Here is a 21,463-nt window from a genome sequence, read left to right on the forward strand (position 1 = left end):
GAGAGCACCAGTGGTGTAAAGTACTTAAGTAAACATACTTTAAAGTACTACTTAAGTAGTTTTATGGGTATCTGTAGTTTACTATTTCTATTTTTGACTAGTTTGACTTCACTATATTCATACAGATTTTTAAAAACCTTTTACTCCATACATTTCCCTTGACACTCAAAAGTACTCATTACATTTTGATTGTTTAGCAGGACTGTAAAATCCTCCAATTCATTCACTTATCAATAAAACATTCCTGGTCATCCCCACTGCCTCAGATCTGGTGGAGTGTGCCCCTGGCTATCCATAAATAAAAATTTAAAATATAAAAGGGTGCCTTCCGTTTTGCTTAATATAAGGAATTTGAAAGGATTTATATACTTTGATACTAAAGAATATTTTAGCAATTACATTTACTTTTGATACTTAAGTACATTTAAGGCGTTTACTCAAGTAATATTTTACTGGGTCACTTTCACTTTCTATTAAGCCATCTTTACTTTTACTCAAGTATGACAATTGAGTACTTTTTCCACCACTGGAAAGCGTGTAGATGCGAGAAGGAATCATACAACGAGCAAGTGATCATGCTGTTTGCATGTGGCTGCTATGAAAGTGAACTGTGGGTACATTCATTCCGCCAATTCCGTTGAAAAACTTTTCTGAAACGGAAGAAGACGGAATTAAATGGGGATAAGCACACCTGAATTTGTCCAATAAAAACTCTTGTTTGCAACTGTTGGACTAATGATTACACCCTAGATCAGCTAGATGCAGGCAACAGTGTGCAAGGCGTTATTGAATGTATTACTGTCTGGATAACATTTTCTCTCGACCAGTATAGCAACCTCATGATGGGTATAGGGAAATTTGAGTGTCATGTAGTAAACTAAACCTATTGATGTTACATTGAGCTGGGTGAATGGAATATGAATGACAGTCATCCGATATGCTGTAATGGAAATAAGGCCATGCTCATTTAAAAAATACTGTCCTTCATTTTAAAGGGCACTGACCGCCTCTGGTATGTACTGATAGAAAAACTCAAATCTGACACAATTACTTTTATAACTGAGACATTTACATTCAGCTGACATTGTCCCTCTCTTGCAATTCCCTAATTTAAGAACAGCTTATTTTTCAGGGGCAGCAATCAATTCAGAATCTAAACCTATCCGATTCCATAAACATTTCCCTTCATCGAAACTTGGATACAGTCCACTCCTCTTATCCATCTACCAGTGACTTCGACTCCCGGTGTCTCCGTGGACACTACAGTTTATCCATGATTGTGAAGTGCAAATATTGCTCTGTAAAATACACTCTACCCTCAAAGGTCATAGCCTTGGGTTTATGTCAGGCCTGGTGTGAGTTCAGATTCAAGGGCTTCTACATCAAAGCAGGGCACCGGTGTGTTTTCAGCACTACATCAAACCCCTTACTGAATATGCCTCTTTTTTTTAAAGGGGGAGGGTTAATCTGAGCAATAATCCACACATCAAACGTCCCGGGACACGTGAGAGAGCCCCAAAATCCTGGGATTATTTCTGATGAAATCCTCCTTAAGAAGGTAAACCTCCCAAGTCGGCCCGATTGTTTTGGCCGTGCTTGGGTTGTACGTAGTTCTGTGAGAGTGACATCTCCTGAACCCGAACCAAAACTCAGGCCTGCCGGAGTCCAAACCTTGGCAAGCCAAGCCATCCAAGTAGAACGCTATAAGAGAGGTCCGGAAAAGGGACATATGTAACCACCTCTATCTGGGATAAGGTTGTATTACACTTGAGTCTGTTCTACGTTAGGGTTAGGGTTAGGCTTAGCCCTAACCCTAACCCTAACCCTAACCCTAACCCTAACCCTTAACGTCATGGCACGCATGGAAGAAATGCATCTGACCACTCTGGAGGCTTTAGTTTTGAGCTGCTCTTAAAGTTTGTGAGGATTTAAAAGGGGAGTTATCAGGGTCAGGAAGGGTAATAAGCAAGAAGCCAAAGAGCATCGGAGTAATGCTGTGACGCAGGCTGCGGTTGTGTTAATGGGTGATATCTGCACAGTTAATCCATGTGTTTGAACAGGCCAATCTCTGTTGTTTTGGATGTCAAACAACAGTACTAGAATTGAGTAGCTCTGACAACCTGTTCACATCAGTTCTTCTCAATGTGGGTACATCTGACTTTTTCAGATAGGGTACTGGAAAATGTGGCCCTTTGATGTGGTGTAAATGATCTTCCACCTACGCATCTTTTCTGAATTGTTACAAAGTCTAAAACTTTCTTTGTCTTGGTATGTAGGTCATATCTTTCAACAGTGAGTTTAAAAATGCCCAGGTTGAAATGTGTGGATCACAGACTTTTTCAACTCGCCCTTCACACCATCTGACATACAAAGGAATCTCTTTTTTGAAGTGACAACTTCATAAGGTGTAATTATTTCAATTAGATGAGCAATGCATTTCATCTTTTGATCAAAAACTTACTTGACTTTCAATGTAGCGTGATTATGTAATCTGCGTGTGAGGTTTTATGTCCTTGTATCCGTGGTTGAGAACGGGAGCATGAAAACATCTAGAAGGAATATTGAGGTGTGTCGTCCATTGAGCAAACACCACATGCCAACATTATTACATTTTCCATTTGAATGAATCATTTAACCGACTCTTCTCCAGAACGACTTACAGTTCATCTTAACCTGTTAGGGCTTACTGCCCCCTTTGGAGGAATTGCGTGCCCATAGTAAACAGAAAACAAATCTGTTCAAAATTGCTAATATAGGCATATAATAATTATTATTGAATAGAAAACACTCTAAAGCTTCTAAAACCGTTCAAATTGTGTCTGTATGTAAAGCAGAACTCTCACGGCAGCCATTCTCCCAAACTCTCTCTTGTCATCAGGAAAGTTGGGCCAATGGGACAACCACATATCACAGTCACAGTAAGTACATTTTTCCTCAAATTAGCTATCAGCAAAGTCGATGTTGATAAGGGGAAACAAATCCCCTAAGAAGAGTTAGGGTTTCATGTTTTCGGGAAGATTGGCAGGAACTCTACTGTCCTAGCTTCAGGGGGAAGTTGGTTCCACCATTGAGGTGGGCAAAGAGACCAGAGGTGACAGAACGGAGTACTTGGGTTGGGGTGTAGGGTTTGAGCATATCGTTAAGGTAAGTTGTAGATGCGAGCTTCGGCTGGAAGCCAGTGGAGTGTGTGGAGGAGCGGGGTGACATGGGAGAACTTGGGAAGGTTGAACAACAGGCGGGCTGCAGCCTTCTAGAGACATTGCATGGGTTTGAAGGCACAAGTGGGGAGCCCAGCCAATAGTGAGTCGCAGTAGTCCAGATGGGAGATGACAAGTGCCTGGATTAGGACCTGCACCTCTTCCTGTGTGAGGTAGGGTCGAGTCACTGCTTTGATATTTGCAGAGAATGACAGGGTGTTGCCAAGGTTCTTTGCACTCTGGGAGGGGGACTCCGTGGAGTTGTCATCCATGATAGAGAGGTCATGGAGTGGGCTGGCTTTCCCCAGGAGGAAGAGCAGCTCTGTCTTGTCGAGGTTGAGCTTGAGATGGTGGGCCAACATCCAAGCTGAGATATTTGCCAGGCACGCAGAGATGCGTGTCGCAACCTGGGTGTCAGAAGGAGGGAAGGAGAAAAGTAGTTGAATGTCATCTGAATAACAATGATAGGAGAGACCATGTAAGGATATGATGGAGGAAATATATTTTATGACATCACATAGCAGGTGCAACCTGTTTCTGTTTCTGTTGGCAGCAGGCAGGAAGTCACACAGTTGGCAGAGAGAGGGAGAGAGAGAGAGAGGGAAAGAGAGAGGGAAAGAGAGAGAGAGAGAGAGAGAGAGAGAGAGAGAGAGAGAGAAAGAGAAAGAGTATGGATGTTTCTTGCTGTTTCTCCAGTTTTAGCGAAAACAGATGAGCCTTTAATATCCCTAGCTAGATGAGTTGAGCCGTGATGTTACATGTCACGTTGTCTATTTTGTAATAGAGCTGTAATTAATTTAACTGCATTTAATGAGCTGTAAGAAAAGTGAAAAGGTCTGATAATTCAAATCATGATGCATTGAAAGTGGTATGTGTGCTGAGTTGGCTAATTTGCAGGGTAATTTAGGTTAGAAATGATTTCTGACACATCTTCTCAGTTTTATACTGGTCTGGTACAAATTCTTTGGGAATTATTGAGAGAAAAGATATACTAAACAATCTTAGCAATGACATGTCACTATAAACATTTGTATACTGAAGACTTGGGCCAACTAGGGAAGTGACTCATGATATACTTTGAGGTCAACCAAAAACCATTTCTTTGGGCAAGTGAGAATTTCCTTTGAAAAGAAATGCCTTGCATTTTGTCCACTTATCAGGTCTCCTTGGTTTTGGCTGGCAAGAGAGATAGATAGAGGCTTCTCCTTTCCTTTCCTCTCTCCTCGTCTCTCAGTGGGGCCCGTTCGGGGGCTTAGTCACTTGGGTGTGAATCAGAGGCCACATTTGCACCGAACAAAGTGACTCACCCTGCTGCCTTAAGTCATAGGAATGCACGCAATGCAGGCTGCAAGATGGCCGCCTCTGGGCTGGCTGCATATGGACTCTAGCTGAGAGAGAGGTTTAGGTTTGACTCCCTCACTGCCAGAGAATTCCCCCCCCTCTGCCCTTCTCTTTATCCCCCTTCAGTCACACTGATTTGGTACACCATTTTAAACAGGTTGATTAATGTCTTCAGAACCAGACAGCTTTGACTGATACTTATGTTTAACCCAGAATTCCCTGCATAGTTTTGAGGTTGATAATAACCTGCATATGAACAAATGACAAATGTTTGGCTTTTTTTAGTCACCCACGTCATGCTTTTTTTAACAACCTATTTACCTCTTAATGGTATGACAGTAAAACCCTATTTGTATGCCCATATACACTACCGTTCAACATTTTGGGGTAACTTAGAATTGTCCTTGTCTTTGAAAGAAAAGCACAACGCTGTGTACTACTCCCTTCACAGAACAGCCCAAACTGGCTCTAACGAGAATAGAAAGAGGACTGGGAGGCCCCGGTGTACATCTGAACAAGAGGACAAGGACATTAGAGTGTCTAGTTTGAGAAACAGACGCCTCACAAGTCCTCAACTGGCAGATTCATTTAATAGTACCAGCAAAGCACCAGTCTCAACATCAGCAGTGAAGAGGTGACTCCGGGATGCTGGCCTTCTAGGCAGAATTCCTCTGTCCAGTGTATGTGTTCTTTTCTTTTCATTGGCCAGTCTGAGATATGGCTTTTTCTTTGCAACTCTGCCTAGATGGCCAGCATCCCGGAGTCCCCTTAGGTGTAATTATGTACCTTCAGTCATCATACGAATGCTTAACAATATTTTATCACTTTCTGTTAAGATCATCAAGCCTTTCATACTGAGAGAGCTTTCATGAGAGGTTCAATCCCCTGTTAAATGGAGGAAGGGGTCTGGGGAATGTTCAGACTTCTCTTGGAGTATCCTTTTCCGTATGAAATGCAGTCCAGGCTTTCCCACATGTTTTTCATTTCCTTCCTTGTTTTTTCTTCTCTGACCGTCATCTGGAAGCCCTTCTCATTTGTTAGTGAAATATAGCTGAGCGGTGTTAGTCACAGGCCCAGTTGGAGCAACTGGAGACGCTGGGAGACGTCGCGCAGTGGGTCCTGTCAAACAATCGCCAGATGTTGGGAGAGGAGGCGGACCAAGACGCTAGGCTTGGGCCTACCATATGGAGGGGTGTGGTAGTGGACTAAATGTTGTGCGTTTAGCCTACTGGGGGTGTATGATAATGGGTCAAAGGCTTGGGCCTGGGCCTATGGAGGGGTGTGGTAGTAATGGAGGGAATGATTCAGTCTTACTCTGCTCCAATTTATGTAATTAGTCATTAGGGTTACGGAAGTGAAATAAAATGGTGTATTATTCCATTCTTAGCTGATTTTAACAAAGTGGTTTCAAAAAGGGGCACTCTACTGTCAGACTGTCATGAAGTTTAGTCACACCTAATGTATGTCTGCTGAAAGAAATAATTTGCTGAACAAATTGTGTGGTTACCGACTTTGCCTACATGATTTATATTTTAAATGTGTATTTATACATTTCTATTAGAAATGTGCTGTCTTTGAAAGCTTCCCACATGTAACAGAACATTCCTGGTTTCCGTTATGTTTGTGAAGTCAGCATTTGTAGTCAGCAAAAAAAAAAACAGTGAAAGTTTTCCATCCCCCAGAGAGCATATCACAATTCCTTCAGCTCATTCCTCTGGCTGAAAGCTCAGGGCATGTGTTGAAAACGTCTCCAGGGAGATGCCTTTCAAACGATGCTGTTCTGCTCCCCACCCACGCTATCCTCAGCTCTTATCATGAAGAACTATGAAGAGCCTAAGACTAAAGCAAAAACATCTGTAGTCCTAGATCGGTGAGGAGGAAGGTGAGAGCTGCATTCTTGCCCTGTGGAGGTGACGTCCATTGGAGGAGAGATCTGCACCTTGATTGGTGGCTTCTCTTTTCAATCAAGCTGCCAAGAGCTTAAAACAGCCAGCGTGGCCATGAGTACCTCCACAGGGTTTCTAAGAATTCTGACAATTCCAAGAAAGAGTGATTAACACACTTGCTGTAACACCGCTCACTAATTACCCTCTTAACGAGAAATCTTTTGTGATTCTAAACCTTAGGTTCCCTCAGCCTAAATAAACCTTAGGTTCCCTCAGCCTAAATAAACTATCTGCCGCCATTGTCGCAACCCCTATTACCAGCCTGTTCAACCTCTCTTTCATATCGTCTGAGATCCCCAAGGATTGGAAAGCTGCCGCAGTCATCCCCCTCTTCAAAGGGGGAGACACCCTGGACCCAAACTGCTATAGACCTATATCCATCCTGCCCTGCCTATCTAAGGTCTTCGAAAGCCAAGTCAACAAACAGGTCACTGACCATCTCGAATCCCACCGTACCTTCTCCGCTGTGCAATCTGGTTTCCGAGCCGGTCACGGGTTCAGCCACACTCAAGGTACTAAATGATATCATAACCGCCATCGATAAAAGACAGTACTGTGCAGCCGTCTTCATCGGCCAAGGCTTTCGACTCTGTCAATCACCAAATTCTTATCGGCAGACTCAACAGCCTCGGTTTTTCGGATGACTGCCTTGCCTGGTTCACCAATTACTTTGCAGACAGAGTTCAGTGTGTCAAATCAGAGGGCATGCTGTCCGGTCCTCTGGCAGTCTCTATGGGGTGCCACAGGGTTCAATTCTCGGGCCGACTCTTTTCTCTGTATATATCAATGATGTTGCTCTTGCTGCGGGCGATTCCCTTCCACCTCTACGCAGACGACACCATTCTATATACTTTCGGCCCGTCATTGGACACTGTGCTATCCAACCTCCAAACGAGCTTCAATGCCATACAGCACTCCTTCCGTGGCCTCCAACTGCTCTTAAACGCGAGTAAAACCAAATGCATGCTTTTCAACCGATCACTGCCTGCACCCGCATGCCCGACTAGCATCACCACCCTGGATGGTTCCAACCTTGAATATGTGGACATCTATAAGTACCTAGGTGTCTGGCTAGACTGCAAACTCTCCTTCCAGACTCACATCAAACATCTCCAATCAAAAATCAAATCCAGAGTCGGCTTTCTATTCCGCAACAAAGCCTCCTTCACTCACGCTGCCAAGCTTACCCTAGTAAAACTGACTATCCTACCGATCCTCGACTCGGCGATGTCATCTACAAAATGGCTTCCAACACTTCTCAGCAAACTGGATGCAGTCTATCACAGTGCCATCCGTTTTGTCACTAAAGCACCTTATACCACCCACCACTGCGACTTGTATGCTCTAGTCGGCTGGCCCTCACTACATATTCGTCGCCAGACCCACTGGCTCCAGGTCATCTACAAGTCCATGCTAGGTAAAGCTCCGCCTTATCTCAGTTCACTGGTCACGATGGCAACACCCATCCGTAGCACGCGCTCCAGCAGGTGTATCTCACTGATCATCCCTAAAGCCAACACCTCATTTGGCCGCCTTTCGTTCCAGTACTCTGCTGCCTGTGACTGGAAAATTGCAAAAATCGCTGAAGTTGGAGACTTTTATCTCCCTCTCCAACTTCAAACATCAGCTATCCGAGCAGCTAACCGATCGCTGCAGCTGTACATAGTCTATAGGTAAATAGCTCACCCTTTTCACCTACCTCATTCCCATACTGTTTTTATACTGTTTTTATTTATTTACTTTTCTGCTCTTTTGCACACCAATATCTCTACCTGTACATGCCCATCTGATCATTTATCACTCTAGTGTTAATCTGCAAAATTGTATTATTCGCCTACCTCCTCATGCCTTTTGCACACATTGTATATAGACTGCCCATTTTTTTTTTTTTTTTTTTTTTTTTTTTTTTCTTCTACTGTTATTGACTTGCTAATTGTTTACTCCATGTGTAACTCTGTGTTGTCTGTTCACACTGCTATGCTTTATCTTGGCCAGGTCGCAGTTGCAAATGAGAACTTGTTCTCAACTAGCCTACCTGGTTAAATAAAGGTGAAATAAAAAATAAAAAAAAATTAAAAATGACTGGCAGCTTAAAATCATGGGGGCGGGTGATCTCTTTTCAACCTGACCTTGTTTCTTCACAAGTTCACCACTTTGTTTCCCACTGGATGAGAAGCTTTACTGGCAAAAACATCCAGAGACATACCACTGCTAACGCTAACTCAGCCTGCCAATGTTTTGGCATTGACGGGTGTGACTGTAATGTTTGATTTGATCCGGTAAATGTGAAACTTTTGACATATTTTGATTTATTACGTCATTTACAAGTGGACTTTTCAGCCTGTGTTCTTCTTATGCTCATATTGTGGAAGAACCCAAAGCTTGCATGTGTAACGGATGTGAAACGGCAAGCTTAGTTAGCGGTGTGCGCTAAATAGCGTTTCAATCGGTTACGTCACTTGCTCTGAGACCTTGAAGTAGTAGTTCCCCTTGCTCTGCAAGGGTCGCGGCTTTTGTGGAGCGATGGGTAACGATGCTTCGAGGGTGACTGTTGTCGTTGTGTGCAGAAGGTCCCTGGTTCGCGCCCGGGTATGGGTGAGGGGACGGTTTAAAATTATACTGATACACATGACCAGTGTTTGTGACAAAACTTTGTGACACCCCCCCTCCTATAACTACTTGTTGTTGCTATCTACTGACTCACTGCTGTAAATCAGGTTGTCTGCCATTCCTTCGCTGTGTTGTCACGGTATTGCTTATTCTGCCAATCAACAGTGCTTCTTTGTCAAATGGGCACTTGAGACAGAAGGAAGTTATTTAAAAGAATAACACCCCACAAAGCGTGCTCTCGTTCACAGCATCTGAGAATTTTCATTGTTTTGATTGTCTGCCATGTTGTCACTAACATTAAGTCAATCCATGTGTCTTCTTTTGTTCCCTCACAGATGAATCCATCTGCAGCACCTAAACCACAGTGAAGCAGAGTCACATGAGGTGGAATTGAGCAAGGAGTGAACACGGAGGCCTAGTCATAGGCTACAATGACTCAGGCCTAGAGGACCCAATTTACCCACCCGCTAGCTCTGAGACAAATACTAATTCTTCTCCATATTCACAACTATTTCTGCACATAACTTCACATTCTGAGAACTTGGTTTACCACTTCTCGAAAGTGCCATGAGTTGTGTTGTGGAGTATAAGAATATGGACCAAGAACGAATGATTAGGATACAGGTTCATACCGTTCCCACACGTGAAAAGTGAGAACAAGGCCTCGAGTAAGATTATGAGTAAGATTTTGGTACAGAGCCAATATTGGGCCCTTTTCAGCTCTTAAAGGGAAAAAAATAACCCTTGTGGTCAACCAAACTACAAATATTTGCCCGGCACGGTTTGCTGTAGTCATCACAATTCTTTGGTGGCAAATGTAGTTGATTTTTCCTTTAAGGTTCTAGATAAAAAAAATAATTTAAAAGAGTGCACCACAAATCATGTCATCACAAAGCTGATTGGTGGAACAAGGGCCAGTGTGACAGAAGTTTGCTGTAGTCATCACAATTCTTTGGTGGGAAATAAAGCCTTATTTTTTCCATTTGCTATTGACGATAAGACACACATCTCATCCTCAAATATGATAGATAACATTTCCATAACACAATGAAATAGGACCAACCTGAGTAAACCTGAGGAGCAATTGGTTATACAACACAGGGCAGGCACCCGATTGGTAGATTTATAAGTAGCGTCATAAATAAATGACATCATACGATATCATCTGATTGGTGGAATAATGGCCAGTGTGAGTGAGTCCCTGGTTTACAGCCTTACCCCTAGGCGTGTGTTGTGCCATAAGACAGTACTGATTTATGGAGCCGTCTTTGATTGGGCAAGTCTCTGAGCTGGTGAAACAGGTTATACTGTTCCACAGCAGGGACAGAACACATCACAGTTTTACCTGGAAGTCCGGGTGGGGCACAGGTAGGGACGAGGCCCCACATGACACAAAATCCACAGGACAACAATGAATTGCCTGTCAAAATGTCCCAGTGATATACGATCTAGAGTACTCAACCTAAGAATGATGAAACCATGCCGATTACTACATTGTTCCAATGGAAAAGTTCACAAATTTGTAGAATGTCGTTTTTTTATGTCATGTGTCACAATTCATTGTCCCTCAACAATTGTGGGAGAAGCATTCCTTGTCATACTATTTTCAAATATTGTGACTGAGTTAAAATAGCCGTCAAGACCTAGCACACTCTTTTGAACCACTCACACATTTCAGGTCAGGATAGTGAATGGTGGGGTTGAGGCAGAGGCTTCATGCAGGTAATAACACACGCACACAGACACACACAGACAAACACGCACGAGCACAAACAACTGACCTTTACGGCGGTAATGTTTTCTCTCAGAAACAAAAAATAATGAATCCATTAAATAATTATGTCAGCATTACTACCATTCCTGGAAAGAATGAATCTACGTAAACTCCAGTGACTTGCATTTTGAAGCCAACCTGTTCACATGAATTCTTGCCTCAAGGCTTCACATAAGGCAACAAATGATTACATGGAAATGCTGAATAGTAAGGTCAAGTGGACTAAGTGACTAAAGTTCTGCCTTTTTGTTGGGTGACCGTGGTTTATTCCATGTTCTGTCTCTGTCTGTTGTCTATTCAGAGAACCCGCACCCTATTTTAAATAGATTGTCCCATCCAGTCACTGATATTGAGAAAACTGGAAAGACAAGCTTAGCTTACTGTAAATCTTGCATTCCCAGACCGAAATAAGGTGTATATAAATAATGGTAAAATATTTGTACGGTATATACACTGAGTATACAAAACACGCTCTTTCCATGACATAGACTGACCAGACGAATCCAGGAGGAAGCTATGTTCCCTTATTGATGTCACTTGTTAAATTCACTTTAATCAGAGTAGATGAAAAGAGAGGAAACAGGTTAAAGAAGGATTTTTAAGCCTTGAGACAAATGAGACACGGATTGCGTATGTGTGCCATTCAGGGGGTGAATGGGCAACACAAAAGATTTAAGTGCCTTTGAACGATTTATGGTAGTAGGTGCCGGGCACACCGGTTTGTGTCAAGAACTTCCACGCTGCTGGGTTTTCCACGCTCAACAGTTTCCCTTGTGTATCAAAAAATGGTCCACACCACCCATTGGACATCCAGCCAACTTGACGCCACTGGGGGAACCATTGTAGTCAACATGGGCCAGTATCCCTGTGTAATGCTTTCGACACCTTGTAAGGTCCATGCCCCGACATATTGAGGCTGTTCTGAGGGCAAAAGGGGGGGGGGTGCAACTCAATATTAGGAAGGTGTTCCTAACGTTTGGTATACTCAGTATATGTCAGACACAATACAAAAGGGGACGTGCTAAACATCTGAGTGTGCACTAGCTGGTGCTAGGTTACAATGTTGACTGCCATTAGAAAGTTTCAGTCGACTTGTTTCACTTAACCTGCTCTGCGGGCCACATGTCTTAACTACGTGTCCGACTCTCTGTCTCTCGCTTTCCCTCTGCCTCTCACCCATACACACACCGTACAACCTCACACATACTCATGGACGACCGTTCATACTTTGTAGCTATAAAGATTGAGCCGTTACCTCATGAAAAGCCTTCTCTGTGAAGTGTTTGTTTGCAACGTAATGTAGGTGAGGGAAGAGCAGAGGCGGCTCTGCAGGTTGTTCAAGGAGCAGTTTGTGGTGTACGTCTCCCACAGCTGTGAGCTACTAGGGCGTTGTTCACCATTCACCAACCAAACCTCCTCACAAGCCTTATTTCCCACCCTTCGGGGACAAACACTGTCCAGCATTTCTTTCTGACTCTGTTTTCCCAGGCCTTTGGCCAAGTGTTTGCAGAGTGAGTTTGTGTTTCTGCCTGTTAGTAATAACAGCCCTCAGATTTCTAAATGTGGCCAGTATCACAGCTGGCTGAAAGGAGAGAGAGCGGTGGGCAGAGATTGTTGGAAGGGGGTGGGGATGGGGAGGTTTCTATACATGTAAGGTTGTGTCAGAGCCCTGGATGTTGTGCTAGTGTATGCTAAATACACACTACACAATCAGTAGTAGATCTATAGTAGAAGGAAGAATAACACAGGAAAAGGTTCTCAGTGCAGTACCTGTTATAATAACAGAACAGAGCCAAAGGGGAAGCCATGCTAGTAATGATGCCGTACAGATTAACAAAGAGCAGACAAAGGAACTCAGTTAAATATCAATTTATCCTTATCAATGGTCATTTTTAGCTCATGCGTCGTATCAGTGAAGGAGATTTGCAGACTTTACCCTTCAACCATAAAATAATCTTAGGACCAGAGCAATGTTTTACCACAGATGGAGGGAAAGAGACTTCCTGAATGAAAGTTCTGTCTCAAAAAGGTCGACATGGTTCTTTAGGCGTTTCCACCGACAAAAATAATGTATAGATTGACGTAATTCAGAGACAATCAATATAGGCATTGCTAACGCTCACCTGATTTGACAATGTGCAGGCGGCTCGGTGTAAGCTTGCCAATGTTAACAAAAAAAACCTATGGGACAAGTGACAGCTCATCGAAACACATTGTTTTACACCTCTGTAGTTCTAGGCCAGTTGTTGCGTGGGCAAGCTTATCTGCCATGTGTACATATGAAGATACTACTCCTTCTACCAATAGGTCTGTGTCTTTTATGGCTTAGCTGGTAGTGCAATTGATTTGTAACCCAAGTCAGTGGTTAATGTTTAGTAGCCCAGACAACCTCAGGCTGCCCTCATTCTAATGGACGTAGGACTCAATTTCTGACTTTATTGTACCTTTTATTATGTCTGTACACTCTGCCCGCTGTACTGTAAAGGCTCTCTGACGTCAATGTCTGTGCTTGGCCTGAATACTGTTAGGCAAACAGCCTTTGGACTGTGTAGAGGAGGAACTGCACACTTCCTCTGTATTCTTGCGTTGCGGTTAGCCTGTGGTACTCCGTATTGTATTATAGTATAACGGCACTAAAACTTTTTTATGGCAGACTGAAATAATTCAGTGTTGATCGATCAGTCTTTTATTTCATCCTAGACGCGGGGACCATCTCAAAATGGGAAATGTTCTCATTCATAATTGAAACGAACGTGCCTGCTTAAACTTCAACTGAGGTTTGATTAAAGACTTATGCTGGCTACACAGTATCTAGACATGGCCACTATTTACACTGCACTGGTCAAAGCTGGCCTGGGCCCGGGTGGAAACAGCACACCCTCATAGCGGTGCCTTTGTTTTTCTTCTTCTTACCTCTACGTCATGGTGTCTCCATTCTCGCCTGTCGGTGTGAAGCGCACGTTACCAGCACAACCACAACATCCTGTCCATGCAGACTGCTTGTTGACTGCTCGGGGAGCTGTGCAGAGGGGCGGCTGCTGATTTTAGGCATGCTAATAAGACGCGTGGGAGTGTTAACTGCACGCGCAAACACGGTCTAATGAGAACAAAAAAGTCCTTACACGCAGCATGGGTTTGACTCTATGTTGATGGTTTGATTTGGATCTCTTTTATTTAGTCCCCATTTGGACTAATCTTCCAAGAGTCCTTAAACGATGGTAATACCGGTATGTGAGTTTAGTAAGTAAAGGTGGTCCCTTTTTAGTGTCATAATGGCTGGCTTTGGCGAGTCAGCAAGCACCATTTGGGTCCGTATGAACATGGTTCATCTTTGCACTGGTTGAGCAAATGTTTTTAATCTGTCTGATCACTTCTGAGAATATGACTGTATCAGGTGCAGGGTGAAGGTCACATAGTGTGGGAAGTAGAGCAGGTTGCGAAAGCATGTACACATGCATTGTTCATGCCTGGGTGACTGTACCAACCACAGTCTAACAGACCGCGTGTCTTAGAAACGGGAAAGTCAAAGTGCTTTCCCGCTCAGCATGTTCACACAACACAAACGTATGATCATCTGACCCTCACACCTATTCTTCTAGACTGATCTATAGGCTACACAGCAACCAAATCATTTCCCATATAATACATGTTCATTATCAAAGCTTTATCAAGGAATCAAACTCACTATCTATTGGATAACTGTTGTAGTTAACTTCTAACTGGTGACTCATTCCACTCAATACCATTTATATTTAAATGTTCAGGTGATACACTTCCCTATCACTGCAATTATAGCCTATATATGATTGCTATTAAGTGTGTCCCCTTTTCTAGTACATAGAAAGCACGAGGAATTAGTTGCTTTGTGTACGTGAAGTTGGTCACATGTCCGGATTGGCTCCCTACCTTTTTCCATAGCAACAGTGCTCATGACCCAGCAACTAGCCACACACGCCTCAGAGGGACACCCAGCATCTGTAGTCTGAGGGACGGAAACATGTTATTGTTAAGCAAAGTCGCGGTCAGTTCATGGCATTATATCCTCATTCCCTCTGCCCCTTCTCAAGAAGCAGCTCCCTCGATTCCAGAATGTCATGCAATAGAAGATGTTACACAAGTTTAGTCAGCGAATAGTGGATGGTTAATGGCAATGAATGTGTTCCAGAGGGTTGAGATGGTGTGAGGGGGGGTGTGGGTTGGTGGTGTAGGTCGACTTGCTCACTCTCAATGTCATTGTCAATGCTTATGAAGACAGGGGGCTGAGTGAAGGAATGCGTGGGTTGTGATCTGACACATAGGGGGAGCCCTTTAGTCCAGTTGGGGTTAGATACTGCAGGGGCTTTTTCTGGTGTTGGGGGTGGAGGGTCATGTTGACCTAATCTCAGAGGAATGTCCTTCCTTCAAGGTCCGATTGTGCAAACTCAAGGACAGTGGGTGGACTATTGGCCTGACTGAGTGAAGTTCACTCAAATATCTGACTGTTTAAGTCAAAGACGAGGGCTTCAACAGATGACTGCAAGCTGTATTTATTTTGTCATTGGTTTTTGCAACCAAATAATCTCATAATGTATTTTTGTCTCAGAGGTCAAATAGCCCATTGTGTATCATAAAGGACATACACTACATTTAAAAAAATATATATATTTCACCTTTATTTAACCAGGTAGGCAAGTTGAGAACAATTTCTCATTTGCAACTGCGACCTGGCCAAGATAAAGCAGAGCAGTATGAAGAGACAACACAGAGTTACACATGGAGTAAACAGTTAACAAGTCAATAACACAGTAGGAAAAAAGAAAAAAAAGAGAGTCTATATACATTGTGTTTAAAAGGCATGAGGAGGTAGGCGAATAATTACAATTTTGCAGATTAACACTGGAGTGATAAATGATCAGATGGTCATGTACAGGTAGAGATATTGGTGTGCAAAAGAGCAGAAAAGTAAATAAATAAAAACAGTATGGGGATGAGGTAGGTAAAAATGGGTGGGCTATTTACCGATAGACTATGTACAGCTGCAGCGATCGGTTAGCTGCTCAGATAGCAGATGTTTGAAGTTGGTGAGGGAGATAAAAGTCTCCAACTTCAGACCAAAAGTATGTGGACTGGTGCTCGTCGAACATCTCATTCCAAAATCATGGGCGTTAATATGGAGTTGGTCCCCCCTTTGCTGATACAACAGCCTGCACTCTTCTGGGAAGGTTTTCCACTAGATGTTGGTAAATTGCTCCGGATACTTGCTTTAATTCAGCCACAGGAGCATTAGTGAGGTCGGGCATTGATGTTAGGCGATTAGGCCTGGCTCGCAGTTGGTGTTCCAATTCATCCCAAAGGTGTTCGATGGGGTTGAGATCAGGGCTCTGTGCAGGCCAGCCAAATTTTTCCACACCGATCTCGACAAACCATTTCATTTCGACAAACCACTTCACTTTGTGCATGGGAGTATTGTCAGTCTGAAATTGGAAACAGCCTTCCCCAAACTATTGCTACAAAGTTGGAAGCACAGAATCGTTCAGAATGTCATTGTACGCTGTAGCGTTAAGATTTCCCTTCACTGGAACTAAGGGGCCTAGACCAAACCATGAAAAACAGCCCCAGACCAGTATTCCTCCTCCACCAAACTGTACAGTTGGCACTATGCATTGGGGCAGGTAGCGTATTCCTGGCATCCACCAAACCCAGATTCGTCCATCGGACTGCAAGATGGTGAAGCGTGATTCATTACTCCAGAGAACGCGTTTCCACTGCTCCAGAGTCCAATGGCGGTGAGCTTTACACCACTCCAGCCGACGCTTGGCATTGCGCATGGTGATCTTAGGCTTGTGTGCGGCTGCTTTGCCATGGACACCCATTTCATGAAGCTCCAGACTAACAGTTATTGTGCTGATGTTGCTTCCAGAGGCAGTTTGGAACTCAGCAGTGAGTGTTGCAACCGAGGACAGACAATTCAGCACTTGGCGGTCCCGTTCTGTGGGCTTGTGTGGCCTACAACTTTGCGGCTGAGCCGTTGTTGCTCATAGATGTTCCCGCTTCACAATAACATAACTTACAGTTGACCGGGGCAGCTATAGCAGGGCAGAAATTTGATGAACTGACTTGTTGGAAAGGTGGCATCCTATGACGATGCCACGTTGAAAATCACTGAGCTCTTGGAGATTGCATGGCCGTGTGCTCGATTGTATACACCTGTCAGCAATGGCTGGGGCCGAAATAGCCAAATTCACTCATTTGAAGAGGTGTCCACATACTTATATAGTGTATGTGTAAAGATAGACCAGGTTCTTGCAGTCAAGTTTGGAGCGTTTGAGCAAACAAAGGAAACCAGAGAATAAAAATATATTACAATACAGGTTTTATTTACAGTTAACTTGAATAAAAAGTTCAACAGTACGTACAAGTTGCTTGACAGCTCAAAAATGCAAAAAACACTCCCCCAACTGAGTTTATTTCAAGAGAGCTTCGCAACACACGTTGTATTAGCAGTTCTCTTGAACAATGAATATGAGGCATAGGTTATGTAGGCCTAAACAGGTCAAATAGTACTATTTATAATATATAATAAACACACATTTAAACAACAGACAACATCAATGATGATACTGCAGCCACTGACGATAGCAGGTGTTCATATTTCCAGTAGCCTATTACAATTTATTTTGTACTTATTTAACCTTTAATTAAGTAGGCAAGTCAGTTAAGAACAAATTCTGATTTACATTGACGGCCTACCCTGGGCCAAACCCGGACGACGCTAAGCCAATTGTGCGCCACTCTATGGGACTCCCGATCATGGCCGGTTGTGTTACAGCCCAGGATCGAACCAGGGTCAAACCTCTAGTACTGTAATTCAATGCCTTAGACCACTGCACCACTCGGCAGCCACAATAGCCTACTTATCCAAAACGGAATAAACCAAAGAAATTCTTGGAGTCCCCGACACAATGTAATGAGGAAGTGAAGCGAGTGCACACCATAGAGATTGTTAGAGTACTCATCTTTGTAAATGTGACTTTATAGTGTCTGTGGCAGCATGGGCAGTGCCATTGAAGCTATCTCCATATTAAAATAGTCAATTGTCTTCTATATTGGCTGATTGCTCCCAAATCATAGGAATCCCCACCCAGTTGACTACTTTAAATTGGTGGAAGCCCTCAATGACAATGTTAAAATGGGTTATATTCATGACGAGTCCTCTATCTATCTCTATGGTGTGCACCAAGAGGAGAAGGCGAAGGCTAACACGGTTTGAAAATTAAATGTAGGCCCCTAACTTTGTTTAGAAGATACAATCAATTCTCACAATAATTTAATACGAAGTTGTTCATGAAGTCTTTACGTATTAGTCATTAGTAGCACAAACAAATATGTGTGCGGCAAAGTGCACTCGTGAGTGCTACTGTAAGCCTCCATTTGTCAGAGTTCAAATTGCATGTGGTGCCCTATGGAGAAAGAGAGTGGATGCACTCGTTTCGATGTGGCTGTAGAGCAGCTAAGTTTTCACGTCGCCATAAAACGTTTTTATGGAAAGCTGAAAATACAAGTGAATGTATTTTCTAAATTACTTAATTAGTTAACCAGGGTACAACTTTGGTTTTAGAAGTGGGGGGGTTATAACTATTATTATATATTTTTTTATCCAGTTGAATAAACACTCCAAACAGCCTACCCGACCACTCGGAGACGTCCGCGTGGTCCTAAAGCCCACGATGCCACATTTTGTATCACATTCCAATGATAAAAGTGGGGGGGCAAACATTTCATTCAAAATGTGTGGACATGTCCACCCCCTGTCCCCAGTGAAAGTTGCGCCCCTGTAGTTAACCCTTACAGAGAAATTTCTACCAAATTAGATATATTTACAACAACTATGGGGGGGGGACCGGTGCTAAATGTAACACGGGTCAGTTGTAAGAGGCTGAATAACTCCGCTTAGAAACCATTTCCAAAGCTCTTATTAAATGTGCCGAAGCTCGGAAAGTGTGTCGACATGCCTATGTTTAAAAAAAAAGAAATTATTGACCTGTAGAACACCTGTGGAACACTCCATGTAACTAAACATATACTTTTTATTTGTAGGATGTGGTCTTTTGATTGGTATAGTTGATGACAATAATTATTGTTGTGTTTTCTCACAAGATTAGTAAAAGCCCCTATGCTCGGGGCTAGTTGGTAGACTGGTGAACAACTAGGCTACCTCCACAAAATGAACAAATGGGGTGGAGATAGCCTACCAGTCTACTAGAGAACTCTTGGGAGTCTTAAACCTATTCCTGTCCTCAGTATTTTCTTTCCAAACAGTCATTATGTGTTTACATATGTTTTTTTCCCACTCTTTTAAGAGGAACGATCACGTTGTGTCGTTTTCTGCCGCTGAGCAGCGTTAGCCAGTCGCTCTGACTTGCTGAGGAATTCAGAGGATGGACACGTGTCTTTGGCCGTGCTCCCACATTCCCACATGGTCATCGTGTTCTTGGAGCATCTCTACTACTGTGAATTTGTTATATACACTTTTTTTTTATTTGACTTTTATTTAACTAGGCAAGTCCTTTTTTATGATGGCCTTGGAACAGTGAATGATCTGAGCATTTCCTGAACGGCGGTCCACGCCAAGCCTGGAGGAGATCAGATCTGGAGGAGGGACCAGGACAGGAGGTAAAGGCCATAGGCTAGTGCTAGTGCCATATACAGGACTGGTGCCAGAACAAAATCAGTTGGACGGGTCTTTTTGTGTTTTATTAGGGATTCCCATTAGTTGTTGCCAAGGCAGCAGCTACTCTTCCTGTGGTCCTAACGCATCAAGACACATTAAACAAAAGATGAAACCGTACATCATATAACATCACTACACCACTAGATATCCACAACACAAAATGCACGATACTACAATACAACAATACCACAATGTACATGTGTGTAGAGTGCGTGTGCTAGCGCCTGTGTGTGTATGCGTGTGTCTGTACCTGTGTTTGTGTGTCTCTTCACAGTCCACACTGTTCCATAAGTTGTATTTTATCAGTAAAAAAAAAATCGGATTCTACTGCTTGCATCAGTTACCTAAAGTGGAATAGAGTTCCATTTAGTCGTGGCTCTATGTAGTTCTCTGCACCTCCCATAGTCTGTTCTGGACTTGGGGGGTGTGCATGGGCGTCCGAGCTGTGTGCTATTAGTTTAAACAGACAGCTTGGTGCATTCAGCATGTCAACACTTCTTACAAAAACAAGCAGTGATGAACCTCCACTTTGACCCATGAGAAATTGACATGCATATCATTAATGTTATATCTCTGTGTACATTGAAGGGCCAGCAGCGCTGATCTGTTCTGAGCCAATTGTAATTTTTTGAAGTCCCTCTTTGTGACACCTGACCACACAAGTGAACAGTAGTCCAGGTGTGACAAAACTAGGACCTGTAGGACCTTCTTTTTTGATGGTGTTGTTAAAAAGGCACAGCAGCACTTTATTATGGACAGACTTCTCCCCATCTTAGCTACTGTTGTATCAACATGTTTTGACCATGACAGTTTACAATCCAGGGTTACTTCAAGCAATTTAGTCAACTCAACTTGCTCAATTTCCACATTATTCATTACACAATTTAGTTTATGGTTTAGTGAATGATTTGTCGCAAATACAGTGCTTTTAGTTTTGAAATATTTAGGACTAAGTTATTCCTTGCCACCCATTCTGAAACTAACTGCAGCTCTTAAGTGTTGGAGTCATTTCAGTCGCTGTAGTAGCTGACGTGTATAATGTCGAGTCATCTGCATACATTGACAAACTGGCTTTACTCAAAGACAGAGGCATGTCACTAGTAAAGATTTAAAAAAGTAAGGTGCCTAGACGGCTGCCCTGGGGAATTCCTGATTCTACCTGGATTATGTTGGAGAGGCTTCCATTAAAGAACATGCCTACGTTTGCTAATCTTGCCAATGAAAACATCATTAAAGTAATTGGCAATATCAGTGGGTTTTGTGATGAATGAGCCATCTGATTCAATGAATGATGGAGCTGAGTTTTGGCTTTTTGCCCAAAATGTCATTTAAGGTGTCCCAGAGCTTTTTTACTGTCATTCTTTACATAATTTATCTTTGTTTCATGTTACAATTTCTTCTTATTTTTATTCAGTATAGTCACATGATTTCTCAATTTGCAGTTCGCTTGCAATCACTTTTGCGGCCAAATTTATTTGCCATTCCTTTTGCCTCATCCCCCTCAACCATAGCATTTTTCAATTCCTCATCAATCCACAGGGATTTAATTGTTTTTACGGTCATTTTCTCAATGGGAGCATGCTTATTAGTAACTGGAATAAGCAACTTCATAAATGTGTTATTTGAAGCATCTGGTTACTCCTCATTACACACCACAGACCAACTAATATTCTTTACATCAACAACATAGGAATCACTACAAAACTTTTTGTATGACTTCATAGGCGGGCACGTTTCTTTTACCGAACTGTGTGTGCATGCGCTGGTGCGTTCACCATTTTTTTAAATGGGTGTTATAGTAAAGACCATAGGCAGCTCTTGAGTTTCAAGTTTGGGAAAGCCTACAATTTATACTACCATTTCTGCGTGACAAGTATGATTATTT

This window comes from Oncorhynchus keta, chromosome 1 (genome assembly GCF_023373465.1).
Source record: "Oncorhynchus keta strain PuntledgeMale-10-30-2019 chromosome 1, Oket_V2, whole genome shotgun sequence".
NCBI lineage: Eukaryota > Metazoa > Chordata > Actinopteri > Salmoniformes > Salmonidae > Oncorhynchus > Oncorhynchus keta.